This window comes from Pan paniscus, chromosome 15 (genome assembly GCF_029289425.2).
Source record: "Pan paniscus chromosome 15, NHGRI_mPanPan1-v2.0_pri, whole genome shotgun sequence".
Classification (NCBI taxonomy): Eukaryota; Metazoa; Chordata; class Mammalia; order Primates; family Hominidae; genus Pan; species Pan paniscus.
The window spans coordinates 87,179,907-87,193,396 of NC_073264.2; the positions used below are offsets into that span (position 1 = coordinate 87,179,907).

General features: G+C 35.8%; 1 long non-coding RNA gene across 1 annotated transcript in view; it reads left to right on the plus strand.

The window, feature by feature from the left end:
* Positions 1–13,490, plus strand: part of LOC134728911 (uncharacterized) — a 224,663-nt gene that overhangs the window by 127,049 nt on the left and 84,124 nt on the right. The window contains exon 2 of the long non-coding RNA XR_010109777.1: positions 5,013–5,117. This is a non-coding gene — a long non-coding RNA (uncharacterized LOC134728911). The remainder of the gene's footprint in view (positions 1–5,012; positions 5,118–13,490) is intronic.

Genomic DNA, 13,490 nt, shown 5'->3' on the forward strand with positions numbered 1-13,490 from the left:
AGTGATGCAGAGAGAAGGCTGGTAGGTTTTTTTTCCATCATTATTGATCTTTTTAATTTTTAATTTTTGTGGTTACATAGTAGGTGTATTATTCATGGGGTATGTGAGATATTTTGATACAGGCATATAATGCATAATGCTCACATCATGGCAAATGGGGTATCCATCACCTCATGCATTTATCCTTTGTGTTACAAACAATCCAATTATATGATTTTAGTTATTTTAACATGTACAATTAAATTATTATTGACTGTAGTCATTCGGTTGTGCTGTCAAATAGTAAATTTCATTCATTCTTTCTAACTACTGTTTTTGTACCCATCATTATTATTGATAATAATCTATCATTACTGCAGTATAGCAGTAGAATTTATTGAATGAATTGTTAAATTGTACAAAATAGTTTTACCAAACATAGCATGGCCTATCTGATCATACCATGCTAAAGTACAGCATAGTCAGATAGAAATTAACATAGTATGGAACGGGAAAAATATCAAAATGCTGTCACTTCTTGTGGATATAACATATGAATACAACTCATAATTTTTAAGTTATTAAACTATGTATTCAGGGTGTACACAAGAAAAGTAAAATGCAATGTTAATGTTGTGTTACATGAATTATATTTTTGGGTTTTCCAAACTTCTTAGTTTATAGTGAAAGCATTATTCAGACATTGAAGCCACTGCTATTTATTGGTGCTTTCTGTTAATAACTCTATGACACTTCCACCTTCTATGTCCTCACAGGGCACTGTGAAGATTCACATTCATAACAAGTATGGAACCCAGAGTGCGGGGGTTGTAGCTATGAAATTTACCTCTTAAACTCATAGCATATCTTTGGCAATGAAAATAAGTTACATTAAAATTTCCCCCAAGCCCTCCTCACCTTTGAGAATAATAATGTTCTTAATTCTACTAAAACATTTGAAAAGCTAGGATGAGTCCAAGAATCTGCCAAGAAGGGAAAACTACCAGGTGTTTAAATGGCGAGTATCCATGGGATACAGTTGAATGAATAAAGATGAATAGGGATGAAACATTTAGTTTGAAATAAATTTAAGTGAAAATTAATCCAGGCCATGACTGAAATATAATTTAATCTGTTCATTTTACTCTAGTTAACCCCTACATATAAAAATATGCACTGAGAAAACAGGAACTTGGTATAATATATATTGTAAAAACATATGGTCAGTATCCAACAAGAGTGTCAACCTCAAAACCAAGAAAACATACTGCTCCCACTAGACAAAAATTAAAATTGGGAAGCCTGTTAAGTGCACAGCCAGAAAAAAATATGATGTATATCATAGGAAATGGGAAAGATAAACCAAACAGGAAAAGATAAAACATAAAGTTGCCAACTTCGTAAGAAATTTCACCAAGATGGGTCCTTATCTTTCACAGATAGATAATCATACCTATGATGGAAACTGTAAGCAAAGGATTGAGCCAGAACAAAATACTTTTCAGTTTCTATTTATTCGTTATTTTTCTTTTATAGGAAACAAAATATCAATAGAAGCATAACTGGAGGTTTTTGGGATTAAGCCCTCGGCCAGTCATGTCTGCAGAGAACATATTTTCCTTGTTTCTAGTGGCAAATTATTTAGACGTTATCTTGGATTTTCTGAAACTTATAATTTCAAATATTTTCTTTATTTTAGACCACGTGTCAAGGATTGAGTTTTGGTACATAAATAGTTTAGCATTTGCTTTTCTCTGAAAGATAGTGTATTAGTGTTCTCTAGAGAACAACACCAGTAGGGTGTGTGTGTGTGTGTGTGTGTGTGAATTTGTGTGTGTGTGCATATGATTTTGTGTATGTATAGAGAGAAGGAAAAAAAGAAGTTAATTTATTTTAAAAAATTTAAAGGAATTCCAGTAAGTAATGCATATAACATACAACATATGTGTTAATTGACTGTTTATGTTATCAGTAAGGCTGCCAGTCAACAGTGGGTTATTAGTAGTTAAGTTTTGGGGGAGTCAAGATTTATACACAGGTTTTTAACTGCTTACGGAATTAGTGCCCCTCACTCCAATGTTGCTGAAGGTTAACGGTACTAAATTTAAAAAACAGTTATTCTTAAGTAGATCACATACACACATGTAAAATTACAACATGTGTTCTGTGTTCAAACATGTAAAGACATAACGCCGCATATTGTGCTTGATTTTAAATAATTAAAATTCTGCAGAAGTATAGTTTGATAATCGTAATAGATATTCCTAGGAAAGTATAAAGCCCAATTATTTCATATTTAGGTTGTTTCCAATATTGTTTTAGTTGTAAACATATGTGAACTAAATATGTCTAGCATTGGCATAATCATATTACCAGTTCACCTCTTTAATATCCAAGATGTTATGTTTGCTCATGCTCATCAGCTTCTTAATCTTATCATAGGTAGGGATGCTAAACACATTTCTACTGATTTCAAATTATTTAAAAATATGTGAATAATTCTGTATATTTTTGTATTTAAGTGGAAAAATAGAAATTAATTCCATATATTTAATCATGATTTTTAGTATAATATTTTATGACCACATATCATAAAATCATTGCTATAAATGTTCAGAATTGTTAACATACTTTTAAAAGACTATTGGAATGAAAAGGATGTATTTTGAACATGAGAATGACATAGGACATGAATTTTGGAGTCCAGGATGAAATGCTATGGACTGAATTGTGTCTCTCCAAAATGCATATGTTGAGATCTATCTTAGACAGCTCAGGCTGCTATAGCAAAATATCATAGATTAGCTGGCTTATAAGCAACAGAAATTTATTTATGATAGTTCTGGAGGCTGGGAAATACAATATCAAGGTGCCAGCAGATTCAATGTATGGTGAGGGCCCGTTTTGTTTTCCATAAATGATTGTCTTTCCCCTGTGTCCTCACATGGCAGAAGGAGTGAGGGACTTTTCAGGAATCCCTTTCATAAGAGTACTAATCCCATTCATGAATTTTCTGTCTTCCAGATCTCATCATCTCTCAAAGAACCCACCTCCAAATACCGTCACATTGGTAATTAGGTTTCTACATATGACTTTTGAGAGGACATAAACCTGCAGTCTGTAACCACCCCTAACCCCCAATGTCATGGTATTTGAAGATGGGGTCTTTGGGAGACTATTAGATTTAAATGAGGTCATGAGAGTAGAGATTAATGTCCTCAATCTCCAACGGTGGGATTGGTGGCCTTCATAAAAAAGGTGACAGAGTGCTTGCTGTCTCTTGCTCTCTTTGCCATGTGAGAACATAGCAAGAAGGCATTTCTGGCAAGAAACCAACAATGCTGGCACCGGATTTCTAGCTTCTAACCTGCCACCCAGTCCATGGAGTCTTGAGCAGACTAAGAAAGATATAGTAACAGAGAAGTAAGATTAAAATAAATATTCAAAAAAGCCAATGTTAAAGAAAAAATGAAATCCTTCAGTTAAATATCAAACTGGTTATTGAAACTAAATGCTATGCAAAGTCACTGAGCTACTTGTGAAATATCAATATTGCATTATCAGCTGATTGAAGTGTCATATTTGCCCCAGTTTTGTCACTTGGATTCCATGTTCATAGTGTACATAGCATATATGGCCAGAAATTTTCAAAGTGCCTGAATATGTGTTGCCAGTTGTAAATACAACTATGTATTTGTCATCAGTTGATGAATCTGGTCTTATATCTTACTCATATAGGGTAAATTTAAGATATCTTTAAATTTATTATAATGTCATTAAAATTAAAGAGCACCTTATAGTTTTATGCTTTACACATTTCATAATTTACTTAACAAAATAATTTAGGTAAATAAACCACTAGATTAAAAAAAAAGTAATTCTAGTGGTTACACATTAGTCCCCAACCTTTAAATTTTCAGGTAAATTCTGTTATCATTCATGGTGGATGTGGTTCTGTCTTAGGCACTAGATATAGTTTCTTAGCCTTATCTTCAACAGCTGTGAAAGAAACCTTCTAGCCCTCTCTGATTTTAATTTAGATGTGGAATAGTCTATCCTGAAGGTTCTTCATCTATAGAGCCCTCTCCACTTAAAAAGGAGCATGACTTGGGATTAGGAAAAAATGTTCTACAAGTTCCTTAATTGTTCTACCGAATCTCACAAGAAGCAGATAGAAGATTTCAGTTGGGTTTAAAAGATTGATAAGCAGATTTCAAAATGGCTCCAGGGCAGATCTTCAAACCATAAATAATACTCTCACTGAGAAATCATGCTTCTAAATATTTTAACTATCTGGAGAGAGTGCTCCTTTCTCAGAAAAGTATATGATGACCTCTCCTTTAAAATAAACTAAATTTATGTATACATTAATAGTAAATAATTGGTATTCTCAATTTCATACATAATTGGTTTATTTTTCTGTCTTTGACTATTGACTAAGAAAGCACAGGCATCCACCTTAAAACGCCACAGGTAAGACGTCTTCAGAGGCCACCCCCTAGACTGTGTCATGGAGGTATTGTCTGTGTGCACCCTCATAGAGGTGGTGGAAGAAGGTGCATATAATTTTCCCAGAAAAGGATATTGCAGTGAATTATATTTTGCTAGATAAGTAGATGACTAGAGATAAATAGAGATAGCTAAGATAGAGGGAGAGATAGTCAGTGAATGGACTCAGATAAAGAATGCCTTAATTGTGTACTGGCTCTGCTACTCCTAACTGAACTCGAGCGCATCGGTTACTCTCTTTTTATGAAAATAGGATTGTAAAACCTATGAGATGATGGATGACAAAGTAATCTAATATTAGTGACTCAAATGGCACATCCTTGTTTAAATAATCCTAATGCAGTCTGACACATCCTTTAAAACACATGGGGAAAAAGGAGATAATGAAACTCCCGGTTGGAATAATGTGTGTTTGTCTATTCATCTAATTCTTCTTCCTTGAGAAAGAACTGTATTTGACCCAGCATTTTGAAAAGTTGTACCAATATTTGTATACAGCTTTCATATTTTTTTTTCTCTAATAGGTGCTTTTTTTTCTGAAGCTTTGGTAGTGTAACGGTAAGAGTCCTGGAATTGGAAAAGCAAATCCAGAAGTTGAGTTCCATGACTTTTTTGCTGTTTGCCTTTGGGTAAGTCTATGATATCCAGTTTCTGCATCTCTCAATTTTGTTATAAAGACTAAATAAGGTAGTATACATGTACACATGTACAGCTAGACTGTAAATCACTATTCAAGTATGTGTTGTTTTCATCACGTTTCTATAGAAAAGAGGAAACTTTTCTATTATGTAATACGTTTTTAATTTACAAACTATAAACTTGATTACAATTTGTACTTGCCTTTGGCCATGCTATGTTTTTTCTAATCGACGAGTAACTGTCATGCAAGAGGTTGGGGGGAAAAGAAAACCTGCATTCTTCACATAGCCCTTGCATTTAAGAGGTTAAAAAATTGTTTTAGGTCACAGACACCTCTGGTTTTCACAGTTTGTCATGGTTTCATTTGAGCTTGGTGCCATGAAAGGTGTGATTGGTCTTAATATAGAGTTTTACTTCTAATTATTATTATTATTATTATTATTATTATTATTATTTTGAGACAGTCTCGCTCTGTCGCCCAGGCTGGACACTCTGCTCACTGCAATCTCCGCCTTCCAGGTTCACGCCATTCTCCTGCCTTAGCCTCCTGAGTAGCTGGGACTACAGGCGCCCGCCACCATGCCCGGCTAAGTTTTCGTATTTTTAGTAGAGACGGGGTGTCACCGTGTTAGCCAGGATGGTCTTGATTTCCTGAGCTCGTGATCCGCCTGCCTCAGTCTCCCAAAGTGCTGGGATTACAGGCGTGAGCCACTGCGCCCGGCCAGTTTTACTTCTTAAAGAAAACATCCAAGACAGAAAGATGTGCTTTGTTGTTGTAGTAGTAGAAGGAAGGAAGGAAGGAAGGAAGGAAGGAAGGAAGGAAGGAAGGAAGGGAGGGAGGGAAAGAGAGAGAGACAGAAAGAGAGGAAGGAAAGGAAGGAAGGAAGGAAGAAAGCAAGGAAGAAAGGAAGGAAGGAAGAAAGGAAGAAAGGAAGAAAGAAAGAAAGAGAAAGAAGGGGGGGGAGAGAGAGGAGGAAAAGGTAAAAAACATATATTAAATGTTGACACTGGCACCAATATTGAGAAAATTATCTTCTAAAATAGGAGGTAAACAATACTACATTTTACTGTGCTTAAACATTGTTTTAATGTCCACCAAATGTAGGCACAGAAAAAAACCAACGTACACACATTTTACAGACTCTGACTAAAGGGGAAAACAATTCTAAAGCAGATGTTTCTTTTCTCCCTTTTGAACAAATATTTTATTGAAATTCTTCACACCAGACTTTATTAATTAATCTGAAAAAGAGAGTGACGGGTGATGCTGATTCTAATCACAGGAAACAGATAACAAACTGTGGTCCATTTTTCCTGTCTCTGTCTGACATCAGCATCTGGTTCCTTGGCAGGCTCTGTCAACCTTTGCGTTGACATCCTAGGAGCTGCCTCAGCTCTGTCAGTTTCCTGGATGTCGCCGTTGGGCTGAGGCTCACCACAATCATTTTGTTTTGTTGTTACTCGCACTGGGTCTTAATGAAATTCTTCCTTCTGATTCTGCAATCATAGAAACATTATATGCAAAGTCAACTTAGTGATGTTTTTCTTTAATCCTGAGATGTCCATTTAAGTGCTTTATTTTTTAAGGTTGAATTTTATCTTAGATATGCTTTGAATTAGCCTAGAAGGATGGCTAAATGCAAGAGAGTCAAATAACTCCAAAGCAAAGCAAGAAGTTATTTACAGGGCCGTTGGAGTGCATAATGAGCCCACTGATGTGAAACCAAACCAAGGAAGGTTAGAATGAAAGGAAATGCTCCTAAATTTAGTCTCATTACTGGATTGCTTTGCTGAGGAAGGGGAGGACAAACCCAAGGTGGTGTCTAACACAATTGATCTAGAATTTAAAAACCTAGTACAGAGGGGAAATAGGAACAATCAAGGGATTACTCTTCTCCCTTTCAAAAGTTTAAAGTTGCAATTAAATTTAATATAGTCATGGAATCTTGGAATGGTTTCAAGTGAAACACTATGTGTTGCAAATTAGACTATAAGACATTAGTAGCAATCATGTTAAAAATGTTGTCTTTGTTATGTATTTTGTATCATATATTTAATTTACATAATTTACTTAATGATCACAGCCATGCTACTGCTTCCTGGCAAGGAAAAATGGTATGAACCAAAGGGTATTTAAGTTATTAAAAATTTCAGTATTTTCACTTCAAAGCAGAGTTTTGGTCCTGGCTTCAAAATGTGGAAATGTTTTTTAAAATAGATTTATTTTTGTCTTTTTATAGTAAAATACATATATTTTGCATTATAAAATATTCAAACTACATTGAAAGTCATAAATATGGAATCTTCTCCATTTTCTTTTCCTTATACAACCTCCTCCCAAGAGATATCCACTGATCAACATTCTTTCTATGCATTTACATGTGTACAATTTACACAAAAAAAAATTTTTTAGACGTAAATAGGATCATAATATGTGTGTTAGGACACTCGGTTTGATATACAACAAAAATGTTCTGGACACGTTTTAATGTCAGTTCATACTTTTTTTTTTATACCTGCATCATATTCCATATTGTGACTATTCTATGGATACATAATATACAGTTCCCCTTTTGAAGGACATTTGGGTCATTTCCAATATTTCAGAATGATGAGACAATATCACAGTAAACTTTCTTATATATTCATAGGATTGTGCACATGTGTAAATATTTATTAAGAATAGAATTGTTGAAATGGAGCTTCTGGATTTAAAGATAGAACCATTTAAATTATTGGTGTATATTACCAAATAGGCTCAGTGAAATGTTTACTAATGTATTCTCCATCAATATTGAGGTTCTGTTTCCCCACATCATTTTCCAACTCTTCCAAATGTTTATCTCTGTAATGAGATACCTCATTGTGTTTTTAGTGTATATTTCCCTGATTATGAATAAAGGTGAACTTTCATTTTTTTCACTTGTATTTATTCTACTGTGAATTGACTAATTAAATCTTAGACTCATTTTCCATTTAGTACATTTCATTTTCCAAGTTATATATGAGAATACTATGTATTCGGGGTAATAAATCTTTGTTTATTAAATACGGTACAAATTTTGGCTTCAAGCCATAATTTATATCTTAATTTTTTGATAGTTGACTTTATCATAATGAAGTTTTAAATTTTGACATAGTCAAATCTGTTGATATATAGCTTTTGGTTTTGGCTCTTTTTAGGTAGAGTTTTCATAATTCAAAGCTACTCAGAATTTTATTTGATATTTGTCTTTAACAGTGGTTTGTTTAGTTGTCTGTTCTTTAAACCATTAGTGTGTATTGCAGTGTGTAACATGGAGTAGTGTTCTAACTCAATTTTTTATTTTTCACTTATAGCAGTAATTTTCCACCAATTGTTGACTAAGAAATAATTTCTTAAATTATTTAAAATGCCCCCTTTATCTTAAATTTAAATCTCTTTCAACAAGTTGTTTTATTTAATTCTATTTCCTTTGTTGATTTGTTTTACTGCAACCCAAAATGATAAATACTGCAGTTTTATTTATTTTTTGTTTTTGTTTTTATTATTATACTTTAAGTTTTAGGGTACATGTGCACATTGTGCAGGTTAGATACATATGTATACATGTGCCATGCTGGTGCACTGCACCCACTAACTCGTCATCTAGCATTAGGTGTATCTCACAATGCCATCCCTCCCCGCTCCCCCCACCCCACAACAGTCCCCAGAGTGTGATGTTCCCCTTCCTGTGTCCATGTGATCTCATTGTTCAATTCCCCCCTATGAGTGAGAATATGCGGTGTTTGGTTTTTTGTTCTTGTGATAGTTTACTGAGAATGATGATTTCCAATTTCATCCATGTCCCTACAAAGGACATGAACTCATCATTTTTTATGGCGGCATAGTATTCCATGGTGTATATGTGCCACGTTTTCTTAATCCAGTCTATCATTGTTGGACATTTGGGTTGGTTCCAAGTCTTTGCTATCGTGAATAATGCCGCAATAAACATACATGTGCATGTGTCTTTATAGCAGCATGATTTATAGTCCTTTGGGTATATACCCAGTAATGGGATGGCTGGGTCAAATGGTATTTCTAGTTCTAGATCCCTGAGGAATCGCCACACTGACTTCCACAATGGTTGAATTAGTTTACAGTTCCACCAACAGTGTAAAAGTGTTCCTATTTCTCCACATCCTCTCCAGCACCTGTTGTTTCCTGACTTTTTAATGATTGCCATTCTAACTGGTGTGAGATTGTATCTCATTGTGGTTTTGATTTGCATTTCTCTGATGGCCAGTGATGATGAGCATTTTTTTGTGTGTTTTTTGGCTGCATAAATATCTTCTTTTGAGAAGTGTCTATTCATGTCCTTCGCCCACTTTTTGATGGGGTTGTTTGTTTTTTTCTTGTAAATTTGTTGGAGTTCATTGTAGATTCTGGATATTAGCCCTTTGTCAGATGAGTAGGTTGCGAAAATTTTCTCCCATTTTGTAGGTTGCCTGTTCACTCTGATGGTAGTTTCTTTTGCTGTGCAGAAGCTCTTTAGTTTAATTAGATCCCATTTGTCAATTTTGTCTTTTGTTGCCATTGCTTTTGGTGTTTTAGACATGAAGTCCTTGCCCATGCCTATGTCCTGAATGGTAATGCCTAGGTTTTCTGCAAGGGTTTTTTATGGTTTTAGGTCTAACGTTTAAGTCTTTAATCCATCTTGAATTGATTTTTGTATAAGGTGTAAGGAAGGGATCCAGTTTCAGCTTTCTACATATGGCTAGCCAGTTTTCCCAGCACCATTTATTAAATAGGGAATCCTTTCCCCATTGCTTGTTTTTCTCAGGATTGTCAAAGATCAGACAGTTGTAGATATGCGGCGTTATTTCTGAGGGCTCTGTTCTGTTCCATTGATCTATATCTCTGTTTTGGTACCAGTACCATGCTGTTTTGGTTACTGTAGCCTTGTAGTATAGTTTGAAGTCAGGTAGTGTGATGTCTCCAGCTTTGTTCTTTTGGATTAGGATTGACTTGGCGATGCCGGCTCTTTTTTGGTTCCATATGAACTTTAAAGTAGTTTTTTCCAATTCTGTGAAGAAAGTGATTGGTAGCTTGATGGGGATGGCATTGAATCTGTAAATTACCTAGGGCAGTATGGCCATTTTCACGATATTGATTCTTTCTACCCATGAGCATGGAATGTTCTTCCATTTGTTTGTATCCTCTTTTATTTCCTTGAGCAGTGGTTTGTAGTTCTCCTTGAGGAGGTCCTTCACATCCCTTGTAAGTTTGATTCCTAGGTATTTTATTCTCATTGAAGCAATTGTGAATGGGAGTTCACTCATGATTTGGCTCTCTGTTTGTCTGTTGTTGGTGTATAAGAATGCTTGTGATTTTTGTACATTGATTTTGTATCCTGAGACTTTGCTGAAGTTGCTTATCAGCTTAAGGAGATTTTGGGCTGAGACAGTGGGGTTTTCTAGATATACAATCATGTCGTCTGCAAACAGGGACAATTTGACTTCCTGTTTTCCTAATTGAATACCCTTTATTTCCTTCTCCTGGCTGATTGCCCTTGCCAGAACTTCCAACACTATGTTGAATAGGAGTGTTGAGAGAGGGCATCCCTGTCTTGTGCCAGTTTTCAAAGGGAATGCTTCCAGTTCTTGCCCATTCAGTATGATATTAGCTGTGGGTTTGTCATAGTTAGCTCTTATTATTTTGAAATACGTCCCATCAATACCTAATTTATTGAGAGTTTTTAGCATGAAGCGTTGTTGAATTTTGTCAAAGGCCTTTTCTGCATCTGTTGAGATAATCATGTGGTTTTTGTCTTTGGTTCTGTTTATATGCTGGATTACATTTATTGATTTGCATATATTGAACCAGCCTTGCATCCCAGGGATGAAGCCCACTTGATCATGGTGGATAAGCTTTTTGATGTGCTGCTGGATTCGTTTTGCCAGTATTTTATTGAGGATTTTTGCATCAATGTTCATCAAGGATATTGGTCTAAAATTCTCTTTTTTTGTTGTGTCTCTGTCAGGCTTTGGTATCAGAATGATGCTGGCCTCATAAAATGAGTTAGGGAGGATTCCCTCTTTTTCTGTTGATTAGAATAGTTTCAGAAGGAATGGTACCAGTTCCTCCTTGTACCTCTGGTAGAATTCGGCTGTGAATCCATCTGGTCCTGGACTCTTTTTGGTTGGTAAGCTGTTGATTATTGCCACAATTTCAGATCCTGTTATTGGTCTATTCAGAGTTCAACTTCTTCCTGGTTTAGTCTTGGGAGGGTGTATGTGTCCAGGAATTTATCCATTTCTTCTAGATTTTCTAGTTTATTTGCGTAGAGATGTTTGTAGTATTCTCTGATGGTATTTTGTATTTCTGTGGGATTGGTGGTGATATCCCCTTTATCATTTTTTATTGTGTCTATTTGATTCTTCTCTCTTTTTTTCTTTATTAGTCTTGCTAGCGGTCTATCAATTTTGTTGATCCTTTCAAAAAACCAGCTCCTGGATTTATTAATTGTTTGAAGGGTTTTTTGTGTCTCTATTTCCTTCAGTTCTGCTCTGAATTTAGTTATTTCTTGCCTTCTGCTAACTTTTGAATGTGTTTGCTCTTGCTTTTCTAGTTCTTTTAATTGTGATGTTAGGGTGTCAATTTTGGATCTTTCCTGCTTTCTCTTGTGGGCATTTAGTGCTATAAATTTCCCTCTACACACTGCTTTGAATGCATCCCAGAGATTCTGGTATGTTGTGTCTTTGTTCTCATTGGTTTCAAAGAACATCTTTATTTCTGCCTTCATTTCGTTATGTACCCAGTAGTCATTCAGGAGCAGGTTGTTCAGTTTCCATGCAGTTGAGCGGTTTTGAATGAGTTTCTTAATCCTGAGTTCTAGTTTGATTGCACTGTGGTCTGAGAGATAGTTTGTTATAATTTTTGTTCTTTTACATTTGCTGAGGAGAGCTTTACTTCCAAGTATGTGGTCAGTTTTGGAATAGGTGTGGTGTGGTGCTGAAAAAAATGTATATTCTGTTGATATGGGGTGGAGAGTTCTGTAGATGTCTATTGGGTCCGCTTGGTGCAGAGCTCAGATCAATTCCTGGGTATCCTTGTTGACTTTCTGTCTCATTGATCTGTCTAACGTTGACAGTGGGGTGTTAAAATCTCCCATTATTAATGTATGGGCGTCTAAGTTTCTTTGTAGGTCACTCAGGACTTGCTTTATGAATCTGGGTGCTCCTGTATTGGGTGCATATATATTTAGGATAGTTAGGTCTTCTTGTTGAATTGATCCCTTTACCATTATGTAATGGCCTTCTTTGTCTCTTTTGATCTTTGTTTAAAGTCTGTTTTATCAGAGACTAGGATTGCAACCCCTGCCTTTTTTTGTTTTCCGTTTGCTTGGTAGATCTTCCTCCATCCTTTTATTTTGAGCCTATGTGTCTCTGCACGTGAGATGGGTTTCCTGAATACAGCACACTGATGGGTCTTGACTCTTTATCCAATTTGCCAGTCTGTGTCTTTTAATTGGAGCATTTAGTCCATTTACATTTAAAGTTAATATTGTTATGTGTGAATCTCATCCTGTCATTATGATGTTAGCTGGTTATTTTGCTCCTTAGTTGATGCAGTTTCTTCTTAGTCTCGATGGTCTTTACATTTTGGCATGATTTTGCAGCAGCTGGTACTGGTCGTTCCTTTCCATGTTTAGTGCTTCCTTCAGGAGCTCTTTTAGGGCAGGCCTGGTGGTGACAAAATCTCTCAGCATTTGCTTGTCTGTAACGTATTTTATTTCTCCTTCACTTATGAAGCTTAGTTTGGCTGGATATGAAATTCTGGGTTGAAAATTGTTTTCTTTAAGAATGTTGAATATTGGCCCCCACTCTCCTCTGGCTTGTAAGGTTTCTGCCGAGAGATCCGCTGTTAGTCTGATGGGCTTCCCTTTGAGGGTAACCCGACCTTTCTCTCTGGCTGCCCTTAACATTTTTTCCTTCATTTCAACTCTGGTGAATCTGACAATTACGTGTCTTGGAGTTGCTCTTCTCAAGGAGTATCTTTGTGGCGTTCTCTGTATTTCCTGAATCTGAATGTTGGCCTGCCTTGCTAGATTGGGAAAGTTCTCCTGGATAATATCCTGCAGCGTGTTTTCCAACTTGGTTCCATTCTCCCCATCACTTTCAGGTACACCAATCAGACGTAGATTTGGTCTTTTCACATAGTCCCATATTTCTTGGAGGCTTTGCTCATTTCTTTTTATTTTTTTTTCTCTAAACTTCCCTTCTCGCTTCATTTAATTCATTTCATCTTCCATTGCTGATACCCTTTCTTCCATTTGATCACATCGGCTCCTGAGGCTTCTGCATTCTTCACGTAGTTCTTGAGCCTTGGTTTTCAGCTC